The sequence below is a fragment of the Podarcis gaigeae genome (assembly GCF_964106915.1).
Source record: "Podarcis gaigeae genome assembly, chromosome: 6".
Classification (NCBI taxonomy): Eukaryota; Metazoa; Chordata; class Lepidosauria; order Squamata; family Lacertidae; genus Podarcis; species Podarcis gaigeae.
This window is the reverse complement of record NC_139682.1, coordinates 50,238,248-50,249,354: the sequence shown is the minus strand read 5'-3', so window position 1 is coordinate 50,249,354 and position 11,107 is coordinate 50,238,248. Positions and strand designations below refer to the sequence as shown.

The 11,107-nt window shown below is 41.0% G+C and overlaps 1 long non-coding RNA gene across 1 annotated transcript; it reads left to right on the top strand.

Moving 5' to 3' along the window:
* The first annotated feature begins 275 nt into the window (after positions 1-275).
* LOC310846177 lies at positions 276-3,436 on the top strand. Its single transcript, XR_014565178.1, has 2 exons — positions 276-2,153; positions 3,114-3,436. It is a non-coding gene; the product is annotated as an uncharacterized lncRNA (long non-coding RNA).
* The last annotated feature ends 7,671 nt before the right edge of the window (positions 3,437-11,107 follow it).

Sequence of the window (11,107 nt, the reverse complement as noted above, 5' to 3'; positions counted from 1 at the left end):
TATTATTAGTAGTATTATTCTCCGCCCCCCCCAACAGCCCTAAGCCATTTGTATCAATTTCCTATGCCTTCAAGGATGGGGATATGCCTGTCATTTTTTGATAAAATGATTGTTTCCTGCCCTGACCCCATGAGATAAGATGGACTATAAATAAAATGAAGCAAATTGCTTGCAATCAGCTAGCTTGACCTTCTGAAGAAATAAAAGTCACATCTCAAAAAAGCCTCAAGTGTAGCTGTGTTAAATCTGTGTTAAAGCTGTGTTAAAACCCATTTAAATCTATTTTAGCAATCGGAGCGGACACATTTAAAATCACCCACTGCCTTCCACTGCCAAAACTAAGCAGTACAACCAGTCCACAATCCTGGTGACAAAGGCCCTAATTGGGATAATTTTTCCACATAAGGTGGACCTGTGGAACGGTTAATAGTTTTTGGTTAAAAGTTTTACTATAAAAGGTCAACAGATATATTGTACACTAAAGCTGGAGCTGATCTCATTATTGCATGGACAAAACAAAAACTTGCTATACAAACAAGTCTGTTATTTGTGATAGGTGCAGCCATGCAAGTATAACCTAAGAATTAACACAGAGAAGTAACATGATTGGACCATGGGTAGAGCAAAGTGTGCAACCTTCCCTTGGCCAAAAAAACCCCTAACCAACCAAGTAAAAGTTGCTAAAGGGGAAACACATGGGTCAAATTATGTACTTTATCGTTTTCTTACTTCTGGAAATGAAATAGTTGGACATCGGCTTCAGATACTGGACAGATGTTCTAAGTTAATATAAAGAAAATGTTCTTGCACAATTTTTCATTCTCTGTACTAACATTGTATAGCTGAGTAAACTGTATAGAATGGGGGCGGGGCAGTCTGGATTATATCCATGGGTCCCTTCCAGGCCTGAGATATTGTATCTGTGGGGTTAGAACAGGGGTCAGCAACCTTTTTCAGCTGTGGGCCAGTCCACTGTCCCTCAGACCATGTGGTGGCCCAGACTATATTTGCGGGGGGGGGGGGGGAGGAATGAACGAATTCCTATGCCCCACAAATAATCCAGAGATGCATTTTATATAAAAGGGCACATTCTTCTCATATAAAAACACGCTGATTCCCGGACTGTCCACGGGCTGGATTGAGAAGGCAATTGGGCCGCATCCAGCCCCCCCCCCCCGGGCCTTAGGTTGCCTACCCCTGGGTTAGAATATGTAAGATGAAACCTGTTGAACCAGTTAAACCAGTTCCTTTGTTAGCTCAGCTAAATGTTCATCACCAGCATCTTAAAGAGTGAGTCCTGTTGTCATAGAGACAAATGAGTAGGTCTTTTCCCACCTCACCTGACTGGATCCCACATCATCCTAGGATTGAAAACAATAGGTAAAGAGGGGCTGTGAGAGAGAGAGTTTTGGCTATCACTGGAAGCTGGAGACACAGAGGCTTGGTCTGTGCTGGACTCAAAAGCTGTGGCTTGGGGATCCCCCTGGGAACCTAATGAGGAGGCAAGATCTGTTTGGTGTGTTTATGCTGTGAGCCCTTCTATGCCAATCCTATGTTCAGGTTGTATATATGTGTGTCAATAAAGACATAACTGTCTCCTTTGAGCTTCTTTCCTGAAACCGGAAACCTGGGTAAGCATTGGGTAAGTCTCTTGCCGTTTGGAGATTGGGGTGAACAATACCAATTGCAAATGCAACACCTCCTCCTACTTAGTTTTTGAATACAGTAAGCATATTTTATTTTAAAAAGTGGGGTAGGAGAATGGAATCTACTTAAGGTACAGGGAAAGAGTAAAGAGTTAAACCATGACAGGTGCCACTTGGCCTACACAGCATGAAAAGCATATTTGTTCCTTAAAATACTGTAGCACAGGAAAAATGTTGTTTGTGGGGATCAATTGTCCTCCTTGCCAGAATAGAAATTCTAATATTTTTCTAGAATAGTTTCAGAGGAGATTGGTTGAGGTACAACTATAGCAGCCTTTGCCAACTTGGTGGCTTCCAGAGGTGTTAGATGAAAACTTCCATCCGATTTGATGGAAGTTTTTATTATTCTTATTATACTTTTTCTTTTGCAGGTAACAACAAAGAGCAACTGTCTTCAGCCTGGAAATCTGGAAAGTCACAGGAGAGATGCATACATATGTAAGATGGGTAAGTATAATCCAATACATTCCTTTTACAATATATTCTAATCATGAAGTCCAGATTTCTATTAAAGAATCTTGTAGATTATTGGTAAAGTCCCAGTATATTGCATAGAAGTGCTCTGCAGAATCTTTGCCTTTAATTACACAAAGTTTGTGGGTTATTTTTTCAGCGATCACCAGTCTGCAAATCTTTGTACCATAATGCAAGAGTCAACTTTAATGCCTTCCATTTTTGTGCTGCAGAAATTCCGGCAGCTGCCAGCATCCAAGTAATAGCTCTTTTGAAGGACACTGCTTCATATTATTAACCCACATATTAAATAAATAAGTAAGTAAGTAAGTAAGTAAGTAAATAAATGAATGAATGAATGAATGAATGAATGTGTGGGGTTGCTTGGATCTGAAACTTTCTGCAAATATCTCTTTCATGGACATTCTCACCATAAAGGGAAAAAAGTTCCCTTTTGAGCACACCCTCCTCCAACAGACCTGGGAAGGTTGAGAGTTTATGTGTGAGATCTGAACAGGAGTTTGGTGCCATCTATGTAATATTGTACTTTCAAAGAGTATTCTTAGATATAAGCAGATATTGACTCGAAGGGTTTACTTGAACAAATACCATTCCACATAGTCTTCAATGTTGAAATTAAGGCCTCTTTCCTTTGCAGTTTTCAGGCCAACTAATTGGCCTGTAGTTGTGTAATAATTCATTATACTATACATGGTAGAGATCAAGCCTCTTCCTACATGACCTTGGTTTAAGAGTATAAATTCAAATTTAGTTAACGGTCTGGTGGCTTGTGCAATTAAAGCATTATATGCTAAATAAATGGGAGAACTGTATTTATTGTAACCAGTAGAGTCTCAAGTCACCTGTATTTATTGTTAGTTGTTCTTTGGATATTGGTTTATCATTAGCATAAAAACTACAAAGTCTAAATAAATGTTTTTTCTTCCATAATAGGATGAGATTTCATTGAGCTGGATCTTGGACTTGGGTGTGAAAGCCAAGTGATGTTAAAGGTGAACACAAAGGAGATAGACATCGCTGCAACCTTTTCCACATTGTGTTCTTTGTATATGGGTTGCGGTATTTTATCTAAAATTGTTTTGGAAATTCAGGAGTACCCATATTTTATTTTATATCATTTAGTCTTTGAGGTCAATCCATTTCTTATTTGTTTTAGTGATGATAAAATTACATTGACATCGTTGGAATGCATCGTGAGATAAGGCTAGATGTGGTAGCCCCTATCCACTCCCTTGATTTCCTGTAAAAAATAATAATACCCAGGCTGGACCTTTTTTTTTTTTTTTTTTTACACAAACACAAACTTTTAAAGTATCATTTACCATTTCTTGAGTCAATTGGGTGGAAGTCAAATTAGAAGCAATTGGGAAGGATATAAAATTGTAGGTATTATCATCATTTGAATAAACACAGTTATGAAGTTGAAAGATGTAGTTTATCCCACCAACCCAAGGCTCCTAACTTTTTATAAGAGTATAATTTAAAATGTATAATTTATTCAATTTATATGGGATTTTTACCCCTAAAAATCAGTCCTACAATGTGGAATAGGTGTTTGCTGAAGCTTAATTTGCTCCATTGGGCCTATATTGTGGTATATGATCCATGATTTACTGAGATTGGTTTTAAGGCCTGCCATTTTTTCAAACTGACCTAATTCTGATTTTAGCATTGGTGAGGTGTCCAGTGGATTAGTTAACATGCAAATCATGTCATCAGCATAAATGCTCTTCATCCTTTCCTCAGTCACCGCTAATATGAGGGTTGAATTGCAGTGAAATTGCTAAAGGTTCTAGAGAAAAGGGAAAGAACAGTGCGGACAGAATATAATGTATCATTTATCCTGCATCTGATGGACAACATGGTTCAAAGCATCTGGAGGGCACTAGGATGGTAAAGGCTGGGCTATATTATCAATTTTGAAACCATCTTCTGCCCCTCGCCTGGTCAGAGAATGTCCTAGGGCCTTTTTAACATTCTGGTAGGTTTTATTACATTCTATGCTAGGAATGAGGGGACGCAGGTGGCGCTGTGGGTTAAAGCCTCAGCGCCTAGGACTTGCCGATCGACAGGTCGGCGGTTCGAATCCCTGCGGCGGGGTGCGCTCCCGCTGCTCGGTCCCAGCGCCTGCCAACCTAGCAGTTCGAAAGCACCTCCGGGTGCAAGTAGATAAATAGGGACCGCTTACCAGCGGGAAGGTAAACGGCGTTTCCGTGTGTGGCTCTGGCTCGCCAGAGCAGCGATGTCACGCTGGCCACGTGACCCGGAAGTGTCTCCGGACAGCGCTGGCCCCTGGCCTCTTGAGTGAGATGGGCGCACAACCCCAGAGTCTGGCAAGACTGGCCCGTACGGGCAGGGGTACCTTTACCTTTTTATGCTAGGAATGTGCTGCTCTTTTTCAGTTAGTGTGCCTAGGATTTGGGAATCATTCTGAAATGTCGGCCAAATTATCACTTGTTTTGTGGGGAAATAACATTTTCCCAGCAATAAATAGCTTTTCTTGTTGTTGCTGGTAAAGAAAAAAAGAAAGGAAAGTGTTTCTTCTTCCAGACAGCATGTCAATTGCAGCAGCGTGCTTGGTGTGGAATGTGGTTTTGGCATGTCAGAAGCACTTTTTGGTTAATGTCAGTGATGTCACTGGTGACGAGCACCACTCTTCCCCACCCCCTGGCGTTACTTTTAAAGTTGTTGTTGTTGAAGTTGTTTTAAAAAACATGTTTCTTAAAAAAATCTTTTCAGGAGTTAAAGGTCTTTAATGAGCTTTCCTTCTGTAGCATAACAGCAGGAGTGTCAACTGCAGCCTTGTTAAATGTGTAACGAGCTGGGTAAACCCCATCAAGACTATTTCCTCCCTTGCAATATTGTCTTGACATTTCCTAATAAATTATAATCATAATAATATTCCCTCTAGACTGTGTGTTCCTCACCAATTCTGGAGTGCCCAAACTTTGTTAAGTAAGTCAAAGAAAAACTCAAAATACAATACTCTAAAGTTGCAATCCAAAACACACTGCAGAGTAAACATCATTGAACATAGTTCCAGTTACAGATAGGTAGCCGTGTTGGTCTGCCATAGTCAAAACAAAAAAAATACCTTCCAGTAGCACCTTAAAGACCAACTAAGTTAGTTCTTGGTATGAGCTTTCATGTGCATGCACACGAAAGCTCATACCAAGAACTAACTTAGTTGGTCTTTAAGGTGCTACTGGAAGGTATTTTTTTTGTTTTGATCATTGAACATAATTATTTATATTTATATCCCACATTTTCTCCAAGGAGCTCAAGGTGGTACACACTCCAGTTTATCTTCACAGCAATCCTGTTAAGTAGGTTAGGCTGAAAGACTGTGACTGGCCCAAGGTCAGCCAGTAAGCTTCATGACTGAATGAGAATTCAAACACTGCTCTCCCATGTCCTACCTAGTCCAACACTTGAGGTGCCACACCACATTATTAGGACATTCTTTTGAGTCAATATATAATATATAGGGTTGTACCTAGGGACCTAGATGAAGAAAGGCATTAAGAACATAAATTCCTGACAGTACGTGATATGCAATTTGCATTAAAAGGTCCTCTCTACATTCTTATGAAAAAAACAACAACCAACCTCAACAACTTACTTTGGCCCAAAACAATTAAGAGCAAATTCTGAAAATACTTGCAACCTAGTTTATTTTCCCCCACACGTGCTTAGTTTGTTCAAATATTGTGTTCTTCTGTGGCTTATTTTATAGATCTTGTATTAAAGCCTATCTTATAACTCTGTTAATGTCACTGGAGTGGGTTTGTTTGTTTTGATGAGTCATTCTGACAGGAGCATCAGGAGCCATTGAAGTAATGGCTTGAATCTAATCTTCCCTCATTAAAGCAGGTTGTTTAATAGTCAGATTTAAAATATACAGTTATAGGGGAAAACGGGTAATTCCGAAATAACATTCAGGCAGTTCACAATTTCAAATCGTTTAAAAGTTGTTTTCTTAGGCGATTTGCTGGAGGAAAAGGTGTCTGAACTTCAGCAGAGTTAATTTCTAATAACCAGAACTCCCTCCTTGTCCCTTTCAGGGACTTTCAGTGCAATATCAGTAGTAGTTGGCATTTTTTTTCTTCGAAGCAAAAATAGTGGGGGGTTTTCCTTTAAGTTCCCAGGCCCAGCTAAGGTGCTATGCTCCTTTCATTACCACTGACATCACAAAGGAGACCACTCAGGCAACACTGGTAGACAGGTAGCCCTTAACATAGAAATATATTCTGTGCCTCTCAAGACTGGAAAAGGACTTTCTCCAAGACTTTAGCTGTCTATTTATTTATTAACAGCATTCATGTCCTGCCTTTCTGTCTCAATAGGAGGGTCTCTAGGTAGTTAGTTCAAAATGCCACAAGGATCTTTGTTGTTTAGGCCTCAGTATGTTGGTTCCTCCCACAGATATCATTGCTGTTGGCACTGACATTTAGAAGGTGGCTGCAGAAATGTCAAATCACCTATTTTATAATGTCTGTAATGTTAAAAGTGATTTGCCATCAATACTGTGTTTTGTGTTGTTCCTTCTATTCCCTCCCACCGCATCCTTTCTTCAGTTTTTTTTAGAATACGTAGACACAGAATTTAACATACTAGTAAGCTGAAGGAGGGCAGGGTTGTGAGAGGGGAAGCCACGGGAAATGGAGGCTGATTAACATATGTCATACATCACCAGCTTGTATAATTGGGAAAGGGTGAGGGGAATTCTTTTAAACAAACAGTAAAGGGTGGATACAGGGACGCAGGTGGCACTGTAGTCTAAAGTTTGCCGATAGGAAGGTCGACAGTTCAAATCCCTGCGACGGGGTGAACTTCCGTTGCTCAGTCCCAGCTCCTGTCAAGCTAGCAGATCGAAAGCACGTTAAAGTGCAAGTAGATAAATAGGTGCCGCTCCAGCGGGAAGGTAAATGGCGTTTCTGTGCGCTGCTCTTGTTTCGCCAGAAGCGGCTTAGTCACATGACCCAGAAAAAATTGTCTGCAAACAAAGGTCAGCTCCCTCAGCCAGTAAAGGGAGATGAGCGCCACAACCTCAGAGTCATTCGTGACTGGATTAACTGCCAGGGGTCTTTACCTTTACCTTTTTAAAGGGTGGATGAGACAGAGGTATTTTGTGATTTTCGTTTTTATAAATCTCATCCGTGTCTGAGCTCTGGCATCTTTTTTGACAGCTCAGTGGTTTCTGTACTTTTCTTCAGTGCTTAAATGCAGAACTCACCCAAGGCAAAACAGAGATGGTGTCCCTCCCTCCCCCAGTACTCAAGGCTGGCCGAGTTATTTTGACACCTGAGGCAGAAAATCTCACAAAACACTTCTCCTCAGGAATAATATAAAATAACAATAAATTATTTTTTGTCCTTTCGTGACTCTCACAATCGGCTGCCTGAGGTGGCTGCCTCACTCTGGCCTGCTGGAATGCAGAAACACATATTGATGAGCGAGTTTCTCCTTCCCCATAGGAGGTCTACGGCTTTCCCTATAACATGTATATTGCACAAAGGAGGATTTCCATGGGTGACACACAGTTAGAAGCTATAGGATTACATTATAGAAAATGCCTTAAAAGCATTTGAAGACCTTGATGTTCTGGACATCCCCCCTTCCTTCCTTAGGGACAATCAGGTTTGACTTTTATGACCATTGTCTCAGTCCTGTCAACATCCTGATTCACTTAAGGCCACAGGGCCAATTTCATGGCAAGTCTCTGTAAATACCTAGCCAAGCCATGACAATTCTTTTTAAGAATCATGATGTTTTTATGTTTATACCATCCCAGTAAATCTCTTAATAAAGTAATGTGTGAATTGGGTACTGAAGTTCTATTTGGTTCTTGTAACACGGGTGGGGCATGCCTTGCATTGACTGATCAACTGGATAAACTTGTAGTGCTTGATAATAATCCAAAATTATTATTCAAGACCAACCTTCTTCTTATGCAATATTTATCTCAAGTTTATTCTCTTCTGTTACTTAAGTGACACAATGGATGTTTTCCCTAACATTTTAAGCTGTCCTAAAATTTACATTATGTGGCCTATCCCAATGCAAATGGTATGTCAGGAAGCATTCTGCTTAGACAAAGCCTCAGTGTCCCATTTATCTTATGTAAAAACAACAAAAGAGGACTAAAATTAAAATAAAATAAATAGTGAACACTCTGTTTGGGCTAATCAAGAACAGCAAGTAGCTTCTTCTTTCTTAGTGTAGCTTCTGATCCAGACCCATGTGCATATAAACCTGGCAGAAAACACCAAATGCTCCACATGTAGGATTGAAAGTTCCATGATGTTTTCCTTTTAAGCATGCTGGGAACATAGGAAGTAGCTTTCTGTCATGTCAGACAATTTGTCCATCTAGCCTAGCATTGCCTACTCTGGCAGTGGCTCTGCAGGGCAGATTCTTCCACATAACTTCCTACCTGACCTTTTCAATTCAAGACACCAGGAATGGAACCAGGGACTTTCCCCACACAAAACTTGTGTTCTGCCACTGAGCTATGGCCGCTTCTTCTCCCCAGTATGTACATCAGCTGGAGTGTGGAAGCTGGCCTCAACAGACATCTCAGAGGTACTTGTTTCCAGTAGGGATTTCTCGGTACTGAAAAGGACTGCTGTGTGTTGCTTTAAGCTATGTTGAAATCCTTTTTTCTGTTGACGACGGCATGGGCATAGCTTTCTCTGTTTCACCTCCTTGTTTTTTCTGTGCATCCCCTCCTCCATCTCTCAATCCATTTGCAGCTTTCTCCTCTCCTCTCATGATCACTTGCAGGTTTCTCTTTATTTCATATCCATATCAATTTTTTATCCTCTCTCTGGGCTGCCTCAATCCCAGGCTCAGTGAAATAGCTGTCCGCTTTCCATCCAAATACACAGGGAAAACACGATTTTCTTACCTTTATATGTTGCTTTTCTTCCATCATGGAACGCATCATATAATTCCCATCCAAGCCCTGACCAGACCCAGACATGCTTAGCTTCAGCCAAGTGGTTGCCCAATGTGCTTTCAGAACATACCTTGGTTCCATGACCACATTCTCCTCCCCCTCCTGCATAACCCTGTTTGTCTCCAAAATTCATCAACTAGTTGAGTAAATTGGGCATTTGGATGGAGAAAAGGATATAGATAGATGGGAAACATTTAAACTAGTTAATGTCTGCAAGGCAAGCTTCTGTTATAGAGGAGCAGACTTATAGCAAGGTGGCAATCCTATACCAAAACTGTCCTGTGGCTGCACATTGTAAAGGGAGGTTGCAGAAACTTGTCCATCACTATGGATATTTGCATCAAGGCACTGTCAGTAAGCTTTCAAGAAACCAGACTTTTCCAGAACACAGTTCTGCTTTTCAAAAATATATTTACATCTCATCTTTTCAGGATGTTCCATGCAGCTAAGCATTATAATAAATAAATATCTCTTCAGTTGAGAGGAACTAAAGTATCATGTCCCTAGCCTTACCCATCCCTGGCTTTCAGGGGAGCCTCCCTGGAGTGGTCTAATTATTAAGAGTCAGTCTCAGAACCGTTGAGGAAATGAGTGTGTGCCTCCATTCTAAACAGCAAAACTTTCCCCTAGCTTACAGGGAAATAGACCATTTTACCTGCTTTGTAGCCCAACATGTTCTGCTCCACTTTACTCCGCACCCTTCAAAGATGCAAGAAACAGCTGGATAGCTCAGTCGGCTAGAGTGTGGTGCTGATAATACCAATGTTGCGGGTTTGATCCCTGTAAGGGACAGCTGCATATTCCTGCATTCCAGGGGGCTGGACTAGATGATCCCCAGCGTCACTTCAACTCAATGATTCTAAGAAAGCAGAATGAAAGCAGATTTCATGGAAGGCTACCAAGTTTCCACTCTGTGGGCACATCATTACAGTACCTGTTCATGTTCTTGGATCAATATGACTTTATGCAACTCAAAGTGTAGCTGGTGTGACCTGAGCAATGGTAGCAGTTTTTCCCCACATGGCATTCCTACAGCACTAATATGAACTCTGCACAACTCATCCAGGCTCACTCACACCCCTGTCAATTGCAGTTAAGTGATGTGTTTGTATCAGATGAAGCCTCATGAGCTTGTTGTTTGCAGGGATTGAGTACACTGCACAATAAAATAAGTTTCCACTCTGTGGGCACATCATTACAGTACCTGTTCATGTTCTTGGATCAATATGACTTTATGCAACTCAAAGTGTAGCTGGTGTGACCTGAGCAATGGTAGCAGTTTTTTCCCACATGGCATTCCTACAGCACTAATATGAACTCTGCACAACTCATCCAGGCTCACTCACACCCCTGTCAATTGCAGTTAAGGGATGTGTTTGTATCAGATGAAGCCTCATGAGCTTGTTGTTTGCAGGGATTGAGTACACTGCACAATAAAATATGATATTCTCCAAATAATCCCAGGATGGATATTATGTAAGGTGTCTGCACATAGATACCAGATAGTAGCGACAACAAAAACACACCCAGCTGTGGCATGGCACCATTGGGATCTGTATAGATAAGCTGCAACTTCCTCAGATGACAACAGGTGGCCTCTTATGAGTTTTTGTGAAAGAGTGGTACCTAAAGCCCAGAATACAGATATGTCTGCACATTAAACTATGAAAGCACACCATGTGCTGAGGTTAGCTAGTCCATAGCTGCCCAATGTGGTTGAAAATAAGGTTATATACACAAGGCCTAAAGTATCTATTTTCACCCATTTGACTTTTTATGTGGAAATACAGTATAAAGGTGCTCCAGTTTCCTTTTCTCACAGGAACTGCTCCTTATAAATCTAGGAGCTGATTTTTTTCTGTGTGATTTCACCAGTAGCTGTTTGCTAACTATGGAAGCGACTCCAGGAACAAGTTGCACCAATCTGTAAGCATCCCTCTGCCTTTTCACTTGAGGGGAGGGGAGG